Raw genomic sequence first — 23,819 nt, 5'->3', positions numbered from 1 at the left:
CTGCTATGCCCAGTCTAGCCAAGGCCTAGTTCAGGGCTCAGGGCACCACGTGGGGGAAGGACTGTGTTCCTTGTGCTGAATTAGGATTTATGGCTTTGGGGCCGGATGGGAGGCGTGCGCACTGATTCAGTAGGAGCGCTGCTGTGGTGTGTGTGTGGTTGGTGGGAGCGGGGCGGGCGGGGGACGGGGGCGCTGGTTGGGGGGACAGGGGTAAAAGCCTATCAGAGGGAGGTCCCATCAGACAAGATGGGACCAAGAGTCCAGTTGGCTCTGCTGCGACCTTCGGCATGTCACTGCCTTCCTACACATCTCAGGAATGGGAGGGGGACAAAGGCTGTAAGAGGTACCTGGCCCAAGCCTTAGGACTAAAACCTGGGCCAGGCGGGAGTGACCAGCCGGGACACTCAGGGCCTCCGCGCGTTCCAGCTGGGTGACCTTGATCCTCCAACTTCAGCCCCCTGCGCCCGGCTGCTCTCCCAGTCTTGGTGGGGGGCGGTGGGGGGTAGATGGGGGCGCGCCCAGGCTTTTCTAATCCGGCGCTGGTTGGGGGGAACCGAGGTTGCCGCCGCCCCTCCCCGCAGGTCCGGGGCGGAGGGGTGCGGCGCGCTCTCCCCACCGCGGTGCCCAGGTCCCTGGGACGCAGGGGCGCTGGGTAGCAAGAAGGGGGGCGCAGGGGCGCGGGACGCGGGGCGGGCTAATCCCGTATGTAAATGGCAGCCAATGGAGGGTGGTGTTGCGCGGGGCTGGGATTAGGGCCGGGGCGAATGGCTGGCAATCTTACTGGGATTACAGAACAAAGAGCCTCCCCGCGCTCCCGCTCTCCGCTCCGCTCCCCGCGCCGCCCCGCCCTCCGCCGCAGCCCGCGCCGGGGGTGGGGGCCGCCGAGCGCCAGCCCCCCGGCCGGCCGATCCCCCCCGCGCCCCCTCCCCGCGCCTCCCTCCCCGCCCTCGCCGCGCCGCCGTCCTCGCCTCCCTCTGCCTCTCCTTCCCCCATTCTCCCGGATTAATTAAGGAGGCAGCGGCAGGAGGCTGAGTCCTGGCCGCGGGCCGGGGCCGGGGCGCCGCTGGCAGGAGCGCTTGGGGATCCTCCAAGGTAGGAGAAACTTTTGCGGGGGGCGGGCACCGAGGCCCTTCTCCCCTTCCCCCCCACCCCCGTCCCCGATCCCCTCCGCCTCTCCCTGGGGGGGTCCCCGCCCCTCCCCCTCTCAAGGTGTTACAGGAGCTGGGGCCGGCTTTTGGGTGCCCGGGGAGGCACGTGACTGAGATTATAATTCGGGCCCGGGAGAGGGGAGGGACGGCCGCCCCCCACCTGCCCGGGAGGGGCCGGGAGCTGGGAGCTGTCACCCCCTCCCTCCTTGCCACTGGCTCTTCTGGAGGTGGGGGGCGTCCCGGGCCGGCTCCCGCAGGCTGCTGCAGTTGGCGAATGAGGTCAGTCGCGCTGCCCGCGGTGGCGGGCGCCGGGGTGGGAGCAGAGGGGGCTGGGAAGGACGCGGTCCCCGCCTTTCCCCCCCTCCACCTTCTCCCGGGCTGGGCCAGCCCCTGGCCCGCGCCCCCAACTCCCAGGCGGAGTCCAGTCCAGCCAGGATTGTCCCAGCAGGGTGGTTTCTGTTGTGGACCACCCCCCCCCGCCCCGGGGAGGGGGCTGGCCTGTGTGGTGGTGGCCTCTGAATCCCGGGTGGAGGGGACTCAGGAGGTGGCAGTGGGGGGAGCACAAAGGGTTCAGAGGAGTAAGTTGGGGGTACTCGGTCTGTGGGTGGTCTCTGAGTTCCTGCAGATGGGTGGAGAGGACAGAGGAGGGGCCACAGGGTGCTGAACACCCACCCGCCCCATCCTAAGTACCCTGGGCATGATGGGCTTGACACCTCTGCTGGGCTCCGCACCCCTGGCCAGCAGCCAGGGAGTGAGACCCTGCCCCACCTGGCGTGGGCCCAGGGAAGGGGGCCGCTGTGCCGCTGAGAGAGAGTTCCACCCTCCTGGCAGTGCTGGCGGGGGGCTGGAGCTCTGGCGTCTGGCCTAGTGACCCTGCCTCCCAGGACCAAGGTCCTGCGGTGGGAGTCTCCTGTGTCCCCATCCCAGCTGAAGCAAGGGTGCTGGGGCATAGGGGTCTCGCTGCAGGGCCCGTGGGGGGAGCACTGGCTCTTGGATGTAGAATGTGCCAAGGGGTACCCCAGGATGGCCCTGGGCCTGGCGGGTGGGAGTGGAGGGCAGGCCCCCACAGTTTTTGGAGGAGTGGGCATTTGCGGGGGTTTCTCTTAGAAGAGGAGAGGGGTGTCTAGAAGCCACCCTGGCGTGCCACTGCCATGGTCGGCCTCTGTGTGTCTGGCTGCCCCGTGGCCAGGACTGTTGACTCCTTGGCACTGGCCCGGGGCCTTGGGGCTTGGAAGGTGCCCCAAGCAGCTCATTTATTTCAGCAGTGTCATTCCAGAGGGGAAGGGCACCAGCATCGATTATTTATTCTAAGCAGGAGGAGGTGGCTGGAGGCTGGTGGCTGCTGGCAGGGAGGGGCTAGGTATAAGGTAGTTAGGTGGCCGTCATGAACCGCCCTATTTGGGGCCCAGGAGGGTGTGAGATAGACTCTGACCTCTTCTGAGCAGGCACCTGCGGACCAAGGGACAGGCTTGGCCCCAAGGTGACAGGGTATCGGATCCCGCATCCTGCCTCTGGGGTGTGGGAGGCTCAAGTCCACACCTCGTTCTTCCACAGCCTGTTCTGAGGGTGACCTAGAAATTGGCAGTTCTGACTCAGAGGGTCCCACAGGACCCCACAGAGGAAACTAGGAAGGAAGTGTTGAAACTCTGCAGCCACTCAGAGCCTGCACTCTTAAAATGTTCGAGAACTTAGGGCCGACGGTTGTAAAACTGGGTCTTGAAGACAGCTTTGTAGGGGGCATGCTAAACCTACTTAAAAGGACTGTTCTCTCGATGCTGGGAGAAGGGTCATTTACTTGCAATATGCTAATCACAAATAATTTTTATCTCTTCATTGAAGGCAGCCTCCCGGGAGCCCAGCTAGCCTTCTGATGAGGCAGTAGTCATCAGCACTTGGTGTTTGGCAATAGTCTGAGTGGCAGCTGTAATCTAGGGTCTTGGAGGTAGCTGTTTTTGCAGCCTGCTTGACTCCAGAGGCCAGGCCATCCACGGTTTGGTGACAGCTTGGTTGTTGGACCTGGGGTCTTGTGGATGGTGGGTGATGGCTTGGGACATTCATGTCCTAAGCATGACCTTGGAACCACAGACCGCAGCTCCCAGATGATTCTCATTCGGGGTCTAGTGTCTGACCACTCACTGCTTCCTCAGCCCACTCATAAATCCTGTAGTCTGGCCGGGCGCAGTGGCTCACGCCTGTAATCCCAGCAATTTGGGAGGCCGAGGTGGGTGGATCATGAGGTCAGGAGTTCGAGACCAGTCTGGCCAACATGGTGAAACCCCATCTCTACTAAAAATACAAAAAATTAGCCGGGCGTGGTGGCAGGCATCTGTAATCCCAGCTGCTCGGGAGGCTGAGGCAGGAGAATCGCCTGAACCCGGGAGGCGGAGGTTGCAGTGAGCCAAGACCGCGCCACTGTACTCCAGCCTGGGCAACAGAGCAAGACTCCATCTAAAAAAAAGAAAAGAAAGAAAAAATCCTGTAGTCTTGCCGTTTTCCTGAATGGCCTGGCTTCCTCCCACCCCTGGCCTCTGCACACACACTGTTCCTCTTCTCTCGAAGGTTCTTCTTACCTTTCCCCTGAGGAGGCTGGGGGCTTCCTTTAATGGCCCTGCCTGGCTAGGGTAGGGGGTCAGGATTATAGAATTTGCCTCTTTTCCTCTTCTCCTTCAGGACTTGGCTTGGCTGTGGTATCTTTGGGCTGAAGACTTCCTTGTCCTCAGGGCTGGCCATGGTACCACCTTTGTATCCCCATGATGTCCTCTCTTTTTTGTCTTTTTTTTTTTTTGAGACAGAGTCTTGCTCTGTGCCCAGGCTGGGGTGCAGTAGTGTGATCACAGCTCACTGCAGCCTCGAACTCCTGGACTCAAGCCACCCTCCTACCCACCCCAGCCTCCCAAGTAGCTGGGACCACAGACAAGGGCCACCACACCTGGCTAATGTTTTATTGTTTGTAGAGATGGGGTCTTGCTATGTTGCCCAGGCTGGTTTCGAACTCCTGGGCGTGAGCAGTGCTCCCACCTTGGCCTCTCAAAGTGCTGGGATGACAGGAGTGAACCACCGTGCCTAGCCAACATCCTTTCCTTCCTTTGTCCCAACATTGATCTTACTCAGATATTTACATCTCTCTCTCCAATTGCACTAGGGACAGGTAGGGATGGAGGCTTGCTCCTCAAATACTTGTTAAATGGCTACATGTTTGAATGAATGAATGAATGAATGAATGAATGAATGAATGAATGAAATCCTGCTCTTGAGCCTTGACCTAAATGGCTAAGCAGACTCTCTCCTATTTTTCTTAAATGCTCATCTCTGGGGCAAGTTCCCCACCCTGGTAGGAGTCCCAGGGTCTCTCCCTGAACTTCTTGGGGCCCCCTCTCTCCCCAGGACCCCAGCCTGTGTCTTCTCCCAACCTTAACCCTGGGGGCTTTGCTCCCCTATGTCATCCTCTCTGTATCTCTCAGTTCTCTGACTCTCGCCATTTGTAAGTATCTCTCTCTCAGATGCGTGGCAGCGAGGGTCACAGCCAAGTTCTTTGGGACAAGCCAGGGGTGTATGCTCAGCTCCATGGGGCCTGCAGAGGCTTCAGGGGACATCCATGGAACAAGACCTGCAGGGCCAATTTATAAACAGAGGAGCAGAGCAGGACCCAGGGCGTGGAATCCATGCTGAGTTACAATTTTTTTTTTTTTTTTTTTTTTTTGAGAGGGAGTCTTGCTCTGTCACCCAGGCTGGCATGCAGTGGCACCATCTCGGCTCACTGCAACCTCTGCCTCCCGGGTTCAAGCAATCTCCTGCCTCAAGTAGCTGGGATTACAGGCATGCTCTATCACGCCCGGCCAATTTTTGTATTTTTAGTAGAGATGGGGGTTTCATCATGTTGGCCAGGCTGGTCTCGAACTCCTGACCTCAAGTGATGTACCCGCCTCTGCCTCCCAAAGTGCTGGGATTGCAGGCGTGAGCCACCACGCCCAGCCCTGAGTTCAATTTTGACTGAGGGGCTTCCAGGATAATATGGGGCTGCTAGGACAGGGACCCTTAGTGTGACTGGAAGGGAATTTCCTGAAGGAATTCATAGCAGAGGTGAAGTGGTGGGAAGGATGGTTTCTGGGAGAACGGGATGGATGAACCTGGCCAGAAGACAGTATGTTGTGACAGGTGATTGCTGGTGAGGGGGTAACAGTCTCCAAGGTGTAGATGTTGGGGGCTCTAGATAGGGCAGGAGGGGCCTGGCCTCTCAGAATCCCCTCAGCCCCATCTCATAGAAACATGTGCTTTCTGCCCAGGCTCCATACTCCGGAAGGGAGGCAGGACCCTGTCACTTTCTTAGCCTACTTTGGAAGTTCTCAGCCAGGTATCTCCAGGTGTGGCAGAGGGGCTTTGGCCTGTAGGGGGTGTGGTAATGTGGGTTTTGGAGGCAGAAAGCTTTTTAGGAAAGCCGCCTGGTCCATCACCCCTTTTTTTTTTTTGAGATGGAGTCTTGCTCCGTTGCCCACGCTGGAGTGCAATGCCACGATCCTGGCTCACTGCAACTTCCACCTCCTGGGTTCAAGTGATTCTCGTGCCTCAGCCTCCCGAGTAGCTGGGATTACAGATGTGCACCACCACAACCAGCTAATTTTTGTATTTTTAGTAGAGACAGGGTTTCACCATGTTGGCCAGGCTGGTCTTGAACTCCTGACCTCAAGTGATTGGCCCTCCTTGGCCTCCCAAAGTGCTGGGATGACAGGCGTGAGCCCCCAGGCCCAGCCTCATCATCACTTCTTCATCCACCCTATTTTGGTAGCTCTCTCTCCACTCGTCCTGCAGAACTGATCCATTCCCGGTCCCATTCCCTTCTCTCTGGGCCAATCTGCACCTAGGTTTGTGGCTTCATGAGTATGGAGGGTCGTGCAGAAAGGGGCCAGGTCTGTAGGAACCTGGGTTCCTGCCCTGGAAATTTGCCTATTTAAGATAAGTTAGGGTGCGGTGGCTCATGCCTGTAATCCCCAGCACTTTGGGAGACCGAGGCGGGCGGATCACCTGAGGTCAGGAGTTTGACTAGCCTGGCCAACATGGTGAAACCCCATCTCTACTAAAAATACAAAAATTAGCCAGGCGTAGTGGCGGGTGCTTGTAATCCCAACTGCTCGGGAGGCTGAGGCAAGAGAATTGTGTGAACCTAAGAGGCGAAGGTTGCCGTGAGCTGAGATCGTACCATTGCACTCCAGCCTGGGCGACAAGAGTGAAACTCCGTCTCAAAAAAAAAGAAAAAGAAAGAAAGAAAGAAAGATAAGATAGGTGTCCTGAATAAGACAGGTGAAATGGGTGAGGATGTACTTTATCTTACATGGTCTTAGGGAGTGTCTCAGGCGGTGAACAGAACTCTCTCGCCCCAAGCTGGGGACTGGCTGACCCAGAGCTATTTGTGTGACCACCTGTCACCCTCCTTCAGGACCACCTGCTTCGGGTTGCCAGATTTAGCAAATAAAAATAAGGATGCCCAGCTAAAATAGGATTTCAGACAAGCAAGGACTAATGCAATATTTGGGATGAACTTCTAGCTAAAAGTTACCTGTTGTTGATCTGTAGTTCAGACTGAACTGGGGGTCTTGCATTTTTTCTGCCAACCCTACAACTGCTGCCTCTGGGGCGGTGAGATGGATGGGGTTTGGGGAGGGGCCAAGGTGTGTGTGGCTGACCCTGGAGTTGGGATCAGGGCTCAGTGGAGGCCCCAGGGATGATCTGGAGCGAGTTTGAATCAAGTGGAGCTGATTCACTGAATCATGGCCCTTTTTTTTTTTTTTTTTTTTTTAATTTGTATTGAAATGAGGTCTCACTCTGTCACCCAGGCTGGAGTGCAATGGCGCAATCTCAGCTCACTGCAGCTTCTCCCTCCCCGGCTCAAGCGATCCTTCTGGCTCAGTCTCCCAAGTAGGTGGGACCACAGGCACACACCACCATGCCCGGCTAATTTTTTGTATTTTTGGTGGAGACGGGGTTTTGCCATGTTGCCCAGTTCCTGAGTTCAAGTGATCCCAAAGTGCTGGAATTACCGAAGTGAACCACTGTGCCCGGCCAGCAGGGTCCTTTTTCATTTTTATTTTATTCTATATTTTTTGAGACAGTGTCTCACTCTCTTTCCCAGGCTGGAGTGCAGTGGCGTGATCCTACCTCACTGCAACCTCCAACTCCTGAGCTCAATGTGATCCTCCCACCTCAGCCTCTGCAGGTATGCACCACCACACCTAGCTAATTAAAAAAAATTTTTTTTTTTTTTTTTAGAGATGGGGTCTTGCTATGTTGCCCAGGCTAGTCTCAAGCTCCTGACCTCAAGCAATCCTCCCACCTCAGCTTCCCAAAGTGCTGGGATTACAGGCGATATCCTTCTAATGTCCTTGGTCAGGCCTCCTCCAGCCTGTGGCTCGAGGGTCTAGATCTCCTACTGGCCTGGGTGGCACGGAGGGTGTAGTCTGGGTGGCCTGAGGGGTGCCCAGGGATCCCCAGTTTGGGAAGTCCTTGTCTTCAGGGATTTCTGGCCAATGTGGTCCTTATATTTAGAGATGCTGGGAGGAGGGAGTGGGAAATTGCTGGAAACACTCTACTATACACCAGATAAGATTTTCATGTAGGATTGGCAAGGCCTGAGCGCTGGGAAAGTGTCTGCAATGCCTACCTTTCAAAGCTGGAAGACCCCGCCGTGGGGATGGTTATGGACTTGAGGGGCTGACCCCATAGCACGGAGGCTGCTGGGAATTCTTGCACCTTTGCCATGCTGCCGCCTGAGGCAGGTTCCCAGCACCTGAGCTGCAGCCTCTAGAGTGAGGGTAATTGGGGGGCAGGTAAGGGGCCGGGGTCATGGGGTCCATGTCCGCCTTCCACCCACCTGGGCAGTTTGCTTGGATGTAAAAGGGAGATGGCTCTCCCCAACCTGCCTCGGTCCCAGGGCGGTGCTGTAGTCCAAGGGACTCAGTGTGGCCCCATGGGGACACCACAGAGTGGGTGTGTGGGACCCCTGGGGGCAGGTCTGTGGTGGAGACAGGGTAGGAGGGCCTGGTTTGAGGGCTTGTGGTCCTGGGCACCTGAGGATGCAGAAGTGGCTGTGTGGTTGGGGAGGGCGGGTGAGTTGGGGGCAGCTTGGCCCTTCTCCCTCCTGTTCCCCGTCGCAGAGGGGAGACCCTCCAGGCTGCTTGTGTCTTAGATGGTTGGCCGAGGATAGGCCTCTTTGCTGGCTGGGGTCTAGCAGGGTCTCAAGGTGCATTTTCTGGCTACTGGCGGAACCACCATCAAAGCAAGTCCGTATCTTTTCGTCCATCCATCTGTTGTTCCACCAGCCAGTGAGAACCTTGCAGGGGAGTTAGGCCTGAGGGGGTCTCATTAGGTCCTGGTCCCCAGCCCCCAGTTGGCACATGAGAAGGGCCCACTTTATATTTTATTTTATTTATTTATTTGAGATGGAGTCTCACTCTGTCACCCAGGCTGGAGTGCAGTGGCGCGATCTCGGCTCGCTGCAACCTCTGCCTCCCGGGTTCAAGCAATTCTCTTGCCTCAGCCTCCTGAGTAGCTGGGATTATGGGTGCATGCCACCTCACCCAGCGAATTTTTGTATTTTTAGTAGAGATGGGGTTTTGCCATCTTAGCCAGGCTGGTTTCGAACTCCTGATCTCAAGTGATCCGCCTACCTCGGCCTCCCAGAGTGTTGGGATTACAGGCGTGAGCCACCATGTCCAGCCCCATTTTATATTTTATGATAAATATCGTTGAGGATTGAGGGCTATGCTATACCAGGAACTTGCCTGGCTCACACCCTCCTGTCATCCAACCCCCATCAAGACATAGAACGGCACTTTGGGAGGCTGAGGCGGGAGGATGGCTTGAGGCCAGGAGTTTGAGACTAGCCTAGACAACATAGTGAAACCTCCATCTCTACAAGAAGTACAAAAATTAGCCAGGTGAGGTGGCTCATGCCTGTAGCCCCAGCTACTCAGGAGGCTGAGGCGGGAGGATCACTTGAGGCCAAGAATTTCAGACCAGCCTGGGCAACATAGCAAGACCCTGTCTCTTAAAAAAAAAATTAGCCATGTGTGGTGATGTGTGCCTGTAGTCCCAGCTACTTGGCAGGCTAAGGCAGGAGGATTGCTTGACCCCAGGAGTTAGAACAATCCTGTAACCCCTAAACGTTTTTGAAGCCCGTTTGTTCATCCTTGTCTCTTGTCCCAACCCCAGCAACCACTGATCTGTCTTTTGTATATGGTTTTCTGTTTGTACAATGTCACATAAATGGAATCCTACAGTCCACAGCCTCTGAATCTGGCTTCACGCAGCGTAATGCATTTACGGCATTGCTGGGTACACGAGTAGCTGGTCCCTTCTGGTCCCTGAGCAGTGTTCCATGGTGTGGATATGCCACATACCTCTAGCCACTCTCCTCTCTAGGGAAATCTAGCAAACTGGCTTGGCCGGCCCTGCATCAGCTCGGGACCCCCCAGAAGAAGGTGGTTCCTCTTTCTCATTTTCACAAAGGCACCATCTGGCTGGCAGGGGGCCTGTGGCCTGCACCCCATCACTACCCGCCCCCAACATCGAGAGCTGACCCCAAGCCAGGGGAGCCGCTCATCTCCGCCCTCAGAGCTGGAATTTCATCTTCTGTTTCTGGTGACTCATACTGTGAGCCCCGCGATGAAATTACACCTGCCTGCCGCTGCCCTCCAGGCCTCTGGCCCCATGCGATCTTCCCACCGCCATCCAGGTGGGCTCTGGAGTAATTGAGGCTACGGGGCCAGAACAGCTGGAGGTTGAGGGCGGTGCCAGGGAGGGGAGCTGTCTGTGCCCTGGGGTGTCTTGCCCATCATCTTATGTATCCCCACCCTCTGGGAGTCTGGGGGTTCCTAGTGGTGCGTCTCTGGTCTTCACTCCCGCAGCTGTTTCGCTTGGGGTAGAAATTCCATGTTTGCCTGAAATAAGAGCAGGACTTCTGAGGGTAGGGAAGGAGGGTAGTGAAGCCGCTGTTGCAGGCAGGAGCATGAATTAGGATCAAACAGAACAGGGCTGGCCGAGTGATGTCACATCTCTGGGCTTTGGTTTGTTCATCTGTTCTTATTATTATTTTGAGACAGGGTCTCGTTCTGTCACCCAGGCTGGAGTGCAGTGGTGCAATAATAGCTTGCTGCAGTCTCCAACCCCTAGGATCAAGTGATTCTCCCACTTCAGCCTCCTAAGTAGCTGGGCTTGCAGGCACGTGCCACTACACCCAGCTAATTTTTTTATTTTGTAGAGTTGGGGGTCTCGCCATGTCACCCAGGCTGGTCTCGAACTCCTGTGTTCAAGTGATCCCCCAACCTCAGCTTCCCAAGTGCTGGGAACAGGCCACTGCGCCCGGCCTGTTCATCTTTAAATGGGAGAACAGAACACTAGGTTTGCAGGGCTGTGAGACTCAGCTGAGGGTAATGTGAGTGTGTGGATTACCACAGAGCCCTGGAGGGCCCCAGGGGCCACCAAGGAGTGGGAGGTGGGGACATGTGAGGCTCAAGCCTCCTGTGCCCCTTTGGGCCAGAGTAGGACCACTTTTTTTTTTTTTTTTTTTTTAGACAGAGTCTCACTCTGTCACCCAGGCTGGAGTACAGTGGCGTGATCTTGACTCACTGCAACCTCCGCCTCCCGGGTTCAGGTGATTCTCCTGCCTCAGCTTCTCGAGTAGCTGGGATCACAGATGCGTGCCACCACACCCAACTAATTTTTGTATTTTTAGTAGAGGCAGAGTTTCACCATGTTGTCCAGGCTGGTTTCGAACTCCTGACCTCAAATGATCCACCCATCTTGGCCTCCCAGAGTGCTGGAATTACAGGTGTGAGCCACCACGCCCTGCCCTAGGACCACTTTTACCGGAGTTACCTGTTAGAGCTCTAAATACAGTTCTGGTTGCTAAATGTTTGGAACCCACTGCTGCCTGAGGTGGGTCCTGTGTGAACAGTGGCTATTCTGGTGAACGTTTGTGTGGCCAGCGCCTAGATTATGGTGGTTCATGGACTCCAGCCTGTCACTTGCCTGAGGCTGAGCCTCAGTTTGACCCTCTAGAAGATGGAACCACAGCAGGTACCTCCACAGGGTTGCCAGGTGGGCATGAATGAAGCAGGGGACCCCAGCAAGAGTTTGTCAGTTTCCCATTGGCAAATCCATGAGTTTCCCAGGGCTCTTGGCATCCTAAGGAGACAGAGCTTCCTGGGTGATCACATGTCTTGCATGGGCGTCTTGAGAGATTTGGGGGGTTTTTACTTTGTTGTTTTTGTTGTTGTTATTTGTTTGTTTGTTTTTGAGACAGAGTCTCCCTCTGTCACCCAGGCTGGAGTGCAGTGGTGCGATCACAGCTCATTGCAGCCCCCTCCTCCTGGGTTCAGGCCGTTCTCCCGCCTCAGCCTCCCGAATAGCTGGGATTACAGGCACCTGCCACCACGCCCGGCTAATTTTTGTGTTTTTAGTAGAGACAGGGTTTTGCGATGTTGGCCAGGCTGGTCTCGAACCCCTGACCTCGAGTGATCCACCTGCCTCAGCCTCCCAAAGTGCTGGGATTACAGACATGAGCACGAGCCACCGCACCCAGCTGGTTTTTACTTTGTTATTTAATTTGTTATTTGTGAAATCGTTGTGGCCCTTCTCTAATGAAGGTTGCCCCAAGCACCTTTCCCCTGTACCCCACCCTTGCCTCCCACCCCTATCGGGTTCTCCAGAGTCCTCAAAGGCTGGACCCTGGGGCCAGCACTCGGTGGGAAGCCTGGAAAGAGGTTAGCCCTGTGCAGGAAGGAAGGCCCTTGGGTGCTCCTGGGTGGCTCTCTGCAGCAGACAAGACCCCCCGCCCACCCACCTGGCTCCAGGGTGGTCCTGGCAGCTCCAAGGGGTCTTGTGACTCTCTCAGTCTGATGTCTCTCTCATGTTTATCCAGGAGCTGGTTTTTCAGGCATGGCCACTTCTTGCAGTGAGGCCAGGTGGGGAGAGGCAGGGCTTTGGGGAAGGAGGTGGTTATCCCTGCTCCCAGTGCACACCCTGGCTCCCAGCTGTGGGTGCAGCCCTCTGGGCAGGTGGGCAAACCACATCCTCCCTCTTTGATCCTGGTCCACCCCCCGACCTGCCCTGGGCCAGCAGCTCCCTGAGATATTCTCTTCTCAGCATATCCAAAGGAGAGATGCTCTTGGTGGCCCTGGGTCAGAAGCCGGGGCTCCCTCACTTCACAGCAGGGTGCAGTGGAACCATCAGGGTCTTTGAAGCCAGACACATCTAGGTTCAAATCCCAGCCTGACCTCTGAGCTGCTGTGTGACCACAGGCAAGTGACTGTACCTCTCTGAGCCTCATCTGAACAAACAAGGATAGTTTTCTTATATAGTATTGCCAGGTTCTTGGGAAAATCAGTGTATTCAGTTGCGGGGGGCTAGCTGCCATCTCAGTGAAGAATACTTTTTCAGCTTGTCACATGATGACCCCAGAAGCTGGCCCTGTGGGAGCCCCACTCCCCTAGACAGTGAACCTTGGACCCCATCATTTCAGGATCTGTTCTTATCTTCTGCCTGTCTGGGACACACCCCCTCTGTCCCTGGGGTGTGGGGTGTGGCATGCCTCAATTTATTTATTTTTTTTGAGACAGTCTTGCTCTGTTGCCCAGGCTGGAGTGCAGTGGCAGGATCTCGGCTCACTGCAACCTCCACCTCCTGGGTTCAAATGAGTCTCCTGCCTCAGCCTCCTGAGTAGCTGGGATCACAGGCACCCGCCACCATGCCTGGCTAATTTTTTGTATTTTTAGTAGAGACAGGGTTTCACCATGTTGCCCAGGCTGGTCTTGAACTCCTGGCCTCAAGTGATCCACTCGCCTTGGCCTCCCAAGGTGTTGGGATTATAGGCGTGTGCCACTGCGCCCGGCCAGCATGCCTCAGTTTCTGCTTCTGCAAACTGGGAAAACCTTAAAGGTAGAACTGATTGGTCCCCTTGGCCTGCCGACCCCTTAGCCCCTCAAGGTCACAGTCAACCATCCCACTCATTAGAGGCCAGGCCCTGTTCTGGGGCGGGGGATACCTGTGGCTGCTTAGGGGACGGGAGACAATGCCACTCCCAGGTGTGTTTGATGGCAGCCTGCAGAAGTGGCTTTCTGCACGGCCCTGGAGGACGGGGATTTGGACAGAAGTGTAGGGACAGAGACAGGACGTGACGGTGGGGCTGCTGCATTGGCTCCAGGTGAAGATCTGTATCTGATGGCCTAACTCCCAGGCAGCTCAGGGGTTCCCGTGGCTCCTGGAAAAGCTGCAGACTAGGCATGGCCAGGCCCTGCCTGTGCCTCTCTGTGCCAGCCACGATGAGCCTCATCGTTTCTAAAGCGTACTGTCCTCCGTCTCGCTTCCTAGAACGCTGCTGCCTCTCCCCTAGAGCGTGCGTAATGCTCCCCGGCTGTGTCCCTGGGCCGATTTCTCGTTTCAGGTCTCAGCTGGGATGTCACTTCTCGCTGCAAAGCTTCCCTGACCTCATCTCCCTCTCCAGGTCACGTTAGGTGCCTCTTGTCTGTGTCCCCAGCCACAGCCCGCATCACAAACAAGATTCTAATTGCCCTTGTGCTTGTCTGTCACCTTCACAGACAGAGTGTGACTTCCAGTGGGTCACGGCCCAATCATCATGTTGTCCTCCGCATCCCTGCCCTTCTTAGCACCCTGCCTGGTGCGGAGTGGGCATCCTGTGCAACCTTGTCAAGTGAATTAGAAGCAAGCTCGGGGTGGGGGCCCATGAAGGGTGGGGGCCTCCTCCACCCTTTTTCTTTCTTTCTTTTTTTTTTTTATGGAGACAGGGTCTCGCTCCATTGCCCAGGCTGGAGTGCAGTGGCGTGATCTCGGCTCCGCCTCCTGGGTTAAAGCAATTCTGCCTTAGCCTCCCCAGTAGCTGGGACTACATGCACCTGCCAACACACCCGGCTGGTTTTTGTATTTTTAGTAGAGATGGGGTTTCATCATGTTGGCCAGGCTGGTCTCAAACTCCTGACCTCAAGTGATCCACCTGCCTCAGCCTCCCAAAGTGTTGGGATTACAGGGGTGAGCCCCCGTGCCCGGCCCCCCTCCATCCTTCAATCCCAGCTCTCATTGGCGCTCCTCTACCCACCCCAGGAGCTGCTTCTGCCGGCCTGGCTGTGGCGTTCAGAGGCATCTGGAGGGCAGTGGCTATGGCAGTGGGGGCAGCTTGTCTCTCTGAGCCGGGTACAGCCCAATTTGGGGTGTTTCCCTCCAGGAAAGGCAGCTGATGTGTGCAGACAGCACAAGTGTGGAGTGCCAGAACAGTTAATCCTCTGGGCTATTTATTTATTTATTTATTTTGTTTTGTTGTTGAGACGGAGTCTTGCTCTGTCACCCAGGCCGGAGTGCAGTGGTATGATCTCGGCTCACTGCAACCTCTGACTCCTGGTTTCAAGCGATTCTCCTGCCTCAGTCTCATGAGTAGCTGGGATTACAGGCGCCTGCCACCGCTCCCGGCTAATTTTTGTATTTTTAGTAGAGACGGGGTTTCACCATGTTGGACCAGACTGGTCTTGAACTCCTGGCCTCAGGTGATCCGCCTCTGGGCTATTTAGACACACATGCTTGTGTGCACTCATGGGTGTGTATATGCACGTGTATGTGACATTCCTGAGGCCACCGGCGGTGATGAGGCCTGATTACTTGACGTTCTGCTGGATCCTGACTGCCAGCCTGGAGCTTTACTCCCCAGTGTACAGAGCTCCCCGAGTCCTGGTTAGTGGCAAAGAGGGGACCGTCCCCTGTCATTTAGGGCTGCATTTGGCTACAGGTGATAAAACACCCAACTGTAAATATAGCAAATATCTAAATATTAAGCCAGGTCAGGTGCAGCGGCTCGGGCATGTAATTTTAGCATTTTGGGAGGCCGAGATGGGCAGATTGCTTGAGCTTAGGAGTTTGAGACCAGCCTGGGCAACGTAGTGAGACCCTGTCTCTATAAAACATAAAAATAATTTTAAAAAAAAGAAAGAAAGAAAAAAAAAACCAGCCAGGCCACAGTGGCTCACGCCTATAATCCCAGCACATTGGGAGGCCGAGATGGGCGGATCACGAGGTCAGGAGTTCAAGACCAGCCTGGCCAACATGGTGAAACCCCATCTCTACTAAAAATACAAAAATTAGCCGGGCGTGGTGGCACATGCCTGTAATCCCAGCTACTCAGGAGGCTGAGGCAGGAGAATCACTTGAACCTGGGAGGCGGAGGTTGCAGTGAGCCAAGACTGTGCCACTGTACTCCAGCCTAGCGACAGAGCAGCGAGACTCTGTCTCCAAAAAAAAAAAAAAAACTATATGTATATGTATATATAGCCTGGCAGACTTTAGATATTAAACCTGACAGTTAAACAAAGAGGAGTTTATTTATTCCTCATAAGAAAATATGGAAGGGCCAGGCGCGGTGGCTCACGCCTGTAATCCCAGCACTTTGGGAGGCCGAGGCAGGTGGATCACGAGGTCAGGAGATCGAGACCATCCTGGCTAACACGGTGAAACCCCATCTCTACTAAAAATACAAAAAAATTAGCTGGGTGTGATGGTGGGTGCCTGTAGTCCCAGCTACTCGGGAGGCTGAGGCAGGAGAATAGCATGAACTCGGGAGGTGGAGCTTGCAGATCGCACCACTGCACTTCAGCCTGGGCGACAGAGCGAGACTCCGTCTCAAAAAAAAAAAAAAAAAAAAAGAAAGAAAATATGGAAGATATTTGGAGGATAGGATGGGTACTTATGAGTAGGTATTTGGAGGATAGGATGGGTACTTGTGAGTAGGTATTTGGAGGCTGGGATGGGTACTTGTGAGTAGGTATTTGGAGGATAGGATGGGTACTTGTGAGTAGGTATTTGGAGGCTGGGATGGGTACTTGTGAGTAGGTATTTGGAGGCTGGGGTAGGAGCGTGGTGATGCGTTTCGGGGTTCAGTGATGTCTCCAGGGACTTGATTCTATTCTTCTCTACCATGTTGGATTTTTTTTTTGTAAGTTTATTTTAAAACTATTCCTTTAAAGTGTATATAATTCAGTGTTTTTTTAAAAGATATTCACGGAGTTGTGCAGTATTCATCACTGTCTAATTTCAGAGCATTTTTATCATCCTAAGAATCTCCCCCCATTAAGCAGTCAGCCCTCATTCCCTCCTCCCCCATCCCCTGGCAACCACTAATTTACTTTCCATCTCTGTAGATTTGCCTATTCTGGACGTTTCTTGTAGATGGAATCATGTAATATGTGGTCTTTTGAGTCTGGCCTTTTCTCAGTGAGTATAATGTGTTCAAGGTTCATCCACGTTGTAGTGTGAGTTAATGTGCCTTTCTTTTTATGGCCAAATAATATTCCATTTAATGGATATATCATATTTATCTGTTCATGAGTTATGGACATTTGGGGTGTTTCTACTTTTTTTTTTTTTGAGACAGGGTCTTGCTCTGTCACCCAGGCTGAAGTGCTTTGATGGGATCATGGCTCACTGCAGCCTCAAACTCCTGGGTTCACGGGATCCTCCTGCCTCAGCCTCCCAAGTAGCTGTGACTGCAGGCACCAAGCCACCACCCCTGACTAATTTTTAAATATTTTTTTGGTAGAGACAGGGCATATGTATTAGCAAGGCCCTGTCTCTACCAAAAAAATATAAAAATGATCATATTCTTTATTATGATATCATTATAGCACAAAATTCACCATTTTATTTATTTAGTGTTTTTAGAGACAGGGTCCTGCTCTGTTGGCCAGGCTGGAGTGCAGTGCTGCAGTCATGGCTCACTGCAACCTCCATTTCCCACCCTCCAGCTATTCTCCTTCCTCAGCCTCCTGAGTAGCTGGGACTACAGGTGTGTGCCACCATGCCTGGCTAATTTTTGTATCTCTTGTAGCTGTGTTGCCCAGGCTGGTCTTGAACTCCTGGACTCAAGCAGTCCACCCACCTCAGCCTCTCAAAGTGCTGAGATATATAAGCATAAGCTACCACACATGGCCAAATTCACCATTTTGAAATACGCTGTGCAATATTTTTAGTATCTTCATGAAGTTGTGTGACCATCGCCACCATCTAATTCCGATCATTTTCATCACTCTGAAAAGAAGCCTGTTACCTCATTAGCAGTCTCTCCATTCCCCGCACCCCCCACTCCAGCCCCTGGTAATTGCTAATGGTTGTCTCTCTGGGTTTTTGACAGCTTCTTTATAACGTTAAGCCTTCACCTACCATATGACTAGGTATTTACCTATGAGAAATGAAAGCTCAAATTCACATAAAAACCTAAAGAGGAATATGTATAGTGGCTTTATTCATAATTGCCCCAAACTGGAAACAATTCAGATGTCCAACTGCCCAGTGAATAAACAAACTGGAACATCCATACTGTGGAGTATTAGTCAGCAGTGAAAAAGGATGAATGATGGCTACCACACCACCACGGGGAAACCTCACAAGCATTGTGCTAAGGAAAGGAAGCAGACTGGAAAGGCCACTTCCAACCTGGTTCTGTTCTTATGTGGGTTTTTTTGTTTGTTTGTTTTTGTTTTTTTTTTGAGACGGAGCCTTGCTCTGTTGCCCAGGCTGGAGTGCAATGGTGCGATCTCGGCTCACTGCAACCTCCGCCTCCTGGGTTCAAGCAATTCTCCTGCTTCAGCCTCCCAAGTAGCTGGGACGACAGGTGTGCCACCACACCTGGTTAATTTTTTTTTGTATTTTTAGTAGAGATGGGATTTCGCCATGCTGGCCAGGCTGGTCTTGAACTCCTGACCTCAGGTGATCCGCCCGCCTCGGACTCCCAAAGTGCTGGGATTACAGGCGTGAGCCACCGTGCCAGGCCTCCGGTTCTAGTCATATGATGTTCTGGAAAATGCAGGATTAGGGACAGGGTTTGCCTGGGAGTGGGAGAGTTTTTGGGGAGATGGAACTGAAATGCGTTTTGATTACAGTGGCAGTCACCTGACTGTGTGCATTTGTGAAAACTCATAGAAATATGGCCAGAGGCAGTGGCTCATGCCTGTAATCCCAGCACTTTGGAAGACTGAGGCAGGAGGATTGCTTGAGGTCAGGAATCTGAGACCAGCTTAGACAGCAAAAAAAAAAAAATTAGCCGAGTGTGGTGGCACACGGCTGTAGTTCCAGCTACTCGGGAGGCTGAGCCGGGAGAATTGCTTGAGGCTGGGAGTTCAAGCCTGCGGTGAGCTATAATTGTGCTACTGCACTCTAGCCTGGGTGACAGAGTGAGACCCCATCTCTACAAAAATATTTAAAAATCAGCCAGGCACCGTGGCTTGCACTTGTATTCCCAGCTACTCAGGAGGCTGAGGTGTGAGGGTGGTTTGAGCCCAGAAGTTTGAGACCAAACTGTGTTGCCTGGATAACATAGCAAGACCCCTGTCTCTTATTTTTTTGAAATATTAAAAAAAAAAAAAAAGGCCGGGTGCGGTGGCTGACGTCTGTAATCCCAACACTTTGGGAGGCCAAGGCGGGCAGATCATGAGGTCAGGAGATTGAGACCACCTGGCCAATGTGGTGAAACCCCGTCTCTACTAAATTTACAAAAATTAGCCAGGCATGGTGGCAGGTGCCTGTAATCCCAGCTGCTCAGGAGGCTGAGGCAGGAGAATTGCTTGAACCCAGGAGGTGGAGTCTGCAGTGAGCCATTGCGCCACTGCACTCCAGCCTGGGTGACAGAGTGAGACTCTGTCTCAACAACAAACAAACAAACAAAACAGAAAACTCATAGAACTGTATGTCAGAAAGAATGAATTTGTTGCATGTATATTACACTCCAGGTAAAAAGGGGCCTGGACTGGAACTGGCCTTTCCAGAGTAACTCCATTTGGAGTTCACCATTGCATTTGTTCTAGTTGGTGCCACCATCCCTTCTACGGATAGTGAGTTTTGGTCTGTCAAGTTGGCCAACCTGACTTGTGCGTAGGGCCAGGGCCAGGTGCTGCAGTGCGGCCCCCCTCTTTCCCCTTCCTTGGGCATCCTAACCCCTCTTGGGGTTTCCCGAGCCTCTTGGATGGAAGGAGCCATAGAATGTTAGAACTGGGCCGGGCGCAGTGGCTCACGCCTGTAATCTCAGCACTTTGGGAGGCCGAGGCAGGCGGATCACGAGGTCAGGAGATTGAGACCATCCTGGCTAACACGGTGAAACCCCGTCTCTACTAAAAATACAAAAAATTAGCCGGGTGTGGTGCCAGGGGCCTGTAGTCCCAGCTACTTGGGGGGCTGAGGCAGGAGAATGGCATGAACCTGGGAGGTGGGGCTTGCAGTGAGCAGAGATCACGCCACTGCACTCCAGCCTGGGCAACAGAGAGAGACTCCGTCTCAAAAAAAAAAAAAAAAAAAGTTAGAACTGGAAGGAACCTCAGAATATACTGGCCTCTTCTCTTTTTCAGATGGGGAAACTGAGGCCCAGGGCTGGGAAGACACTTGACTAAGGTTCTAGAGTTATGAGGATCAAGATCTAAAACCACACCTGGCCAGGCGCAGTGGCTCACACCTGTAATCCCAGCACTTTGGGAGGCCGAGGCAGGAGGACCACTTGAGGTCAGGAGTTCGAGAGCAGCCTGGGCAACGTGGTGAAACCCCATCTCTATTAAAAATACAAAAAAAAATTTAGCCAGGCATGGCGGGGGGTGCCTGTAATCCCAGCTACTTGTGAGGCTGAGACATGAGAACTGCTTGAACCTGGGAGGCGGAGATTGCAGTGAGCTGAGATCTCACCACTGCCCTCCAGGCTGGGCAACAAGAGCGAAAATCTGTCTCTAAATAAATAAATAAATAATCAATCAATCAATCCACATCCATGACTCTTGGTCTGGGCCTCCTTGCCCTCCTGCAGATGCCTCTGGAGCCTCCCTCGTCTCCTGCTCCTGGTTCGGGAGGCTGGACAGGCCCATGCTGGCCCCACAGCCGGTGAGAGGCTTTGCAGCAGCGTACCCTGGACAGGGCAGAGGTGGGTAGGGAAGGGAGAGTGGTCAGAGCATCTGCAGCACCGCAGCGGAGGAGAGGAGAGAGCGCAGTGAAGACTGGCAAGTGGTTGATTGTGGGGAGCTGTGAGAATGGTTGATGGCCCCCCAGGGACAGACAGGAGAATGGAGCACTGGTTTCTGCTCTTTGGAGCTCCTGACATCACCTGGAGTAACCCCCAAGCCTCGCGATGTGTTCAGGTAGATCCCAGCAAATGCAGAATTGGGGTCAGCCTGGTTGGGATGACAACCAGAAGAGCTTCCTAAGGGAAGGACCCCAGGAGAACCTGGTGGGGGCAGGGGAGAGATCTTGGCCAGTGTCCCTTCCCAAGGGAGGAACCCACTCTCAGGGACATAGTCCCCCCCGGTTTATTCTGGTATTGGTGTGTCCACCAGCTTGGGGCTGCCAAGAGCTCTGGAAACTTCTGTGAGGATGGGCATGGAGGTTGCATGGTGGGCAGCTCAGGCCTTTTTTTTTTTTTTTTTTGAGATAGGGTCTTCCTCTATCACCCAAGCTGGAGGACAGTGAAACAGTCATAGCTCACTGCAGCCTCAAACTCCTGGCTTCAAGTAATCCTCTCACTTTGGCCTCCCAAAATGTTGGGATTACAGGCATGAGCCACTGCGCATGGCTTTAGGGATTCTTACTGGCTGTGAACCCGTGACTCATTGCTCCTGTTTTCTTGGTTTAGTGCCCACTCCTGCAGATGAGGGGAGGCAGACTGAACCTCTTGGAGTCTGGGATCTGGGTGGTGAGCCTGCCCACTTCCAGGAACCGTCCATAACCCACCCACCATCCCGGACAGCCTGTGAACTTGGTAGCACAGGACAATTTTGCCTCAGAAAACGATATCTTCAGCTGGGCGCAGTGGCTCACGCCTGTAATCCCAGCATTTTGGGAGGCCGAGCTGGGTGGATCACCTGTCAGGAGTTCAAGACCAGCCTGACCAACTTGATGAAACCCCGTCTCTGCTAAAAATACAAAAATTAAGGCCGAGCGCGGTGGCTCACGCCTGTAATCCCAGCACTTTGGGAGGCCAAGGCGGGTGGATCACCTGAGGTCAGGAGTTCGAGACCAGGCTGGCCAACATGGCGAAACCCCATCTCTACTAAAAATACAAAAAAAAAAAAAAAAAATTAGCTGGGCATGCTGGCGGGCGCCTGTAATCCTAGCTACTTGGGAGGCTGAGGCAGGAGAATTGCTTGAACCTGGGAGGTGAGTTCAACCAGTGAGCCGAGGTCGTGCCACTGCATTCCAGCCTGGGCAATGAAGTGAGACTCTGTCTCAAAAGAAAACGATATTTTCATACCTATGCGGTCCCTCTAGTTTTCAGGACCCACAATGCCTGCAGGAAGCCCACCTCAGGTCTCACCGTAGCCCCCCTGGTGGGGAAACCCCTCTGCTTCTAGCAGGGCAGGCAGAAAAGATGTGTTTGGAATAAATAATGAGCCGGTGGGAGAGCCACTCCGCCATGGTGCAAATATTTGTGTGCGAATCACTGATCTGGACAGTGGGACTGGATTGTGGGGTTGACAGCCATGCCTGGGGGGCTGTGCAGGGGACATTGTAGGGGCGCAGGGCCATGTTTACTCCAGATCCCAGCAGACTTCACTTTGAAGCTGGCCCCTGACTCTTTGTGCTGTGTGACCTTGGGCAAGTTGCTCAGCCTTTCTGAACCTCTATGTCCTCATCCGTAAAATGGGGAGAGTACTGTTGTGTTTGTAGGATTGCTGAGGAGGGTTGCAAGGTGCCCATCAGCAGCACAGCTTCTGCCACTGATGGCTGCAACGTAACTGTGGTTTCTTGGAAATGTCATCCCAGGCCCAGCTAGCCCTGAGGCCCAGGTGAGGTTTTGAGGGAAAGGGATCTGGCCGGGAGCAGTGGCTCGGGCCTGTAATCCCAACACTTTGGGAGGTTGAGGCAGGAAGACTGCATGAGTCCAGGAGTTTGAGACCAGCCTGGGCAACATAGCAAGACTCCATCTCTACAAAAAAAAAAAAATTAAAATTAGCCAGATATGGTGATGTGTGCCTGTAGTCCCAGATACTCAGGAAGGAGTTGGGAAGATCACTTGAGGCCAAGAGTTTGAGACCAGCCAGGGCAACATAGCAAGACTCCATCTCTACAAAAAATAAAATAAGTAGCTGGACGTGATGGCACACACCTTTAGTCCCAGCTACTTGGGAGTCTGAGGCAGGAGGATCATTTGAACCCAGGAGTTGGAGGCTGCAGTGAGCTATGATCACACCATTGCAATCATAGGCTAGGTGACAGAGCAAGAGACCCTGTCTCTTAAAAAAAGAAAGAAAAGAAAAATGATCCTCAACCCCTGTCCATTGGGCCTGACTCTCACCTCCCACCTCTACTTTGTGAGGAAGGGACAGGATGTTATTATGTCTTCATTGGAGGGTTCTGGGGCCCAGAGAGGGGAAGGAAGTTCTCCAGCATCACACAGCCACTCGAGGCTGAGCCTCCACTAGACCCAGACCTCCTGGGGCCTGGCGCCATGTGGGTTCCTGAGACTACAGGGTTTTGGTGAGGGGCTGCCCTGCCATCTGTTGCTGTACCCTAGGGAGGGGAGAGTGTGGCCCAGGCTGGACACCTCCAAGTTGCTCTGTCCCTGGGTTTTGGAAGGGGAGGGGCCGCTTCATGAAATTGCACCACCTGGCCAGAGGCTCGGGCAAGCCCAGGTTGAATGAAGGTGGCCGGGCTTTTCTGACAGGTGAGGGCAGAGGTGGAAGTAATGCAGGCGTTCAGAGAAAGGGCCGGATGTGTGTGCATGCGCACACCCAGCTACAAAACAAGGGGTGCCATTCCTCGGGGACCAGGCTGTTAATGTGAGCCACCCGTCTGATGCGCAGTCACCCGCCGGGGTGACGGGGGACTTCCTGGACTGTGCGGCCCGATCCTGCCTGTCTGGTGACATTCCTGATCTGGAGTACACATTGGGCCTGCAGTGGGTGCTTTGGTGTTTGTGGAATGAGTGAATGGGCTGGCGGCGCCCACTGATGAGCATCTGCCGAGATGTCTGTGTGCGTGGAGGTGGTAGGTGTGGTCCAGATACCCGATAACGGATAGACACCTGTACAAAACAGCCTCTTCTCCAATGCGTGGTGGTGGTGAGGGATGGGGGTGTGGCTATTTTGCAGTTGGACGGTGTGGACACTTACAAGTCAACTAATCCCAATGCTCTGGACTCCTGTCTGTAAAATGGGATGGCGTAGGTGTGGGCTGGTGGTGCCTGGTGGGTCCCGCCCAAGCCCCAGAGAAGGGGCTGATGGCAGCTAGTTGTTATTTTTATTACTAAATCATGGCTCAGCCCAGCCTGGCCTGGCAAGCCCAAGTTCCTGGTGGATATCTGCCTCTTCCACGCCCACTTGGAAGCCTTCTGAACCTCCCTTTTTTTTTTTTTTTTTTTTTTTGAGACGGAGTCTCACTCTGTCGCCCAGGCTGGAGTGCAGTGGAGCGATCTCGGCTCACTGCAACGTCTGCCTCCCAGATTCAAGCGATTCTCCTGCCTCAGCCTCCCGAATAGCTGGGATTACAGGTGCACGCCACCACGCTGGGCTAATTTTTGTATTTTTAGTAGAGACGGGGTTTCACTGTGTTGGCCAGGCTGATCTCAAACTCCTGACCTTAAGTGATGTGCCTGCCTCTGAGCCTCCCAGATTTCATCGGTTCCCCACCATACTCTCCTGCCTCCAGCCTTCGCCC

The 23,819-nt window shown here is 53.9% G+C and overlaps 1 protein-coding gene across 3 annotated transcripts in view; it reads left to right on the top strand.

Annotated features, from left to right (window-relative positions):
- Window positions 1–778: 778 nt before the first annotated feature.
- Window positions 779–23,819, top strand: part of GTF2IRD1 (GTF2I repeat domain containing 1) — a 151,334-nt gene continuing 128,293 nt past the window's right edge. The window contains exon 1 of one of the 3 annotated variants that reach the window (XM_055292843.2): window positions 779–1,092. The gene's annotated coding sequence lies outside the window, so the exon portion shown is untranslated. The remainder of the gene's footprint in view (window positions 1,093–23,819) is intronic. The other 2 variants (XM_055292844.2, XM_055292846.2) reach the window with 2 other exon arrangements.

Source organism: Symphalangus syndactylus, chromosome 9 (genome assembly GCF_028878055.3).
Source record: "Symphalangus syndactylus isolate Jambi chromosome 9, NHGRI_mSymSyn1-v2.1_pri, whole genome shotgun sequence".
In the NCBI taxonomy this organism is placed as follows: Eukaryota; Metazoa; Chordata; class Mammalia; order Primates; family Hylobatidae; genus Symphalangus; species Symphalangus syndactylus.
Note: the sequence above shows the minus strand (reverse complement) of the source record. Positions and strands in the feature narration are given on the sequence as shown.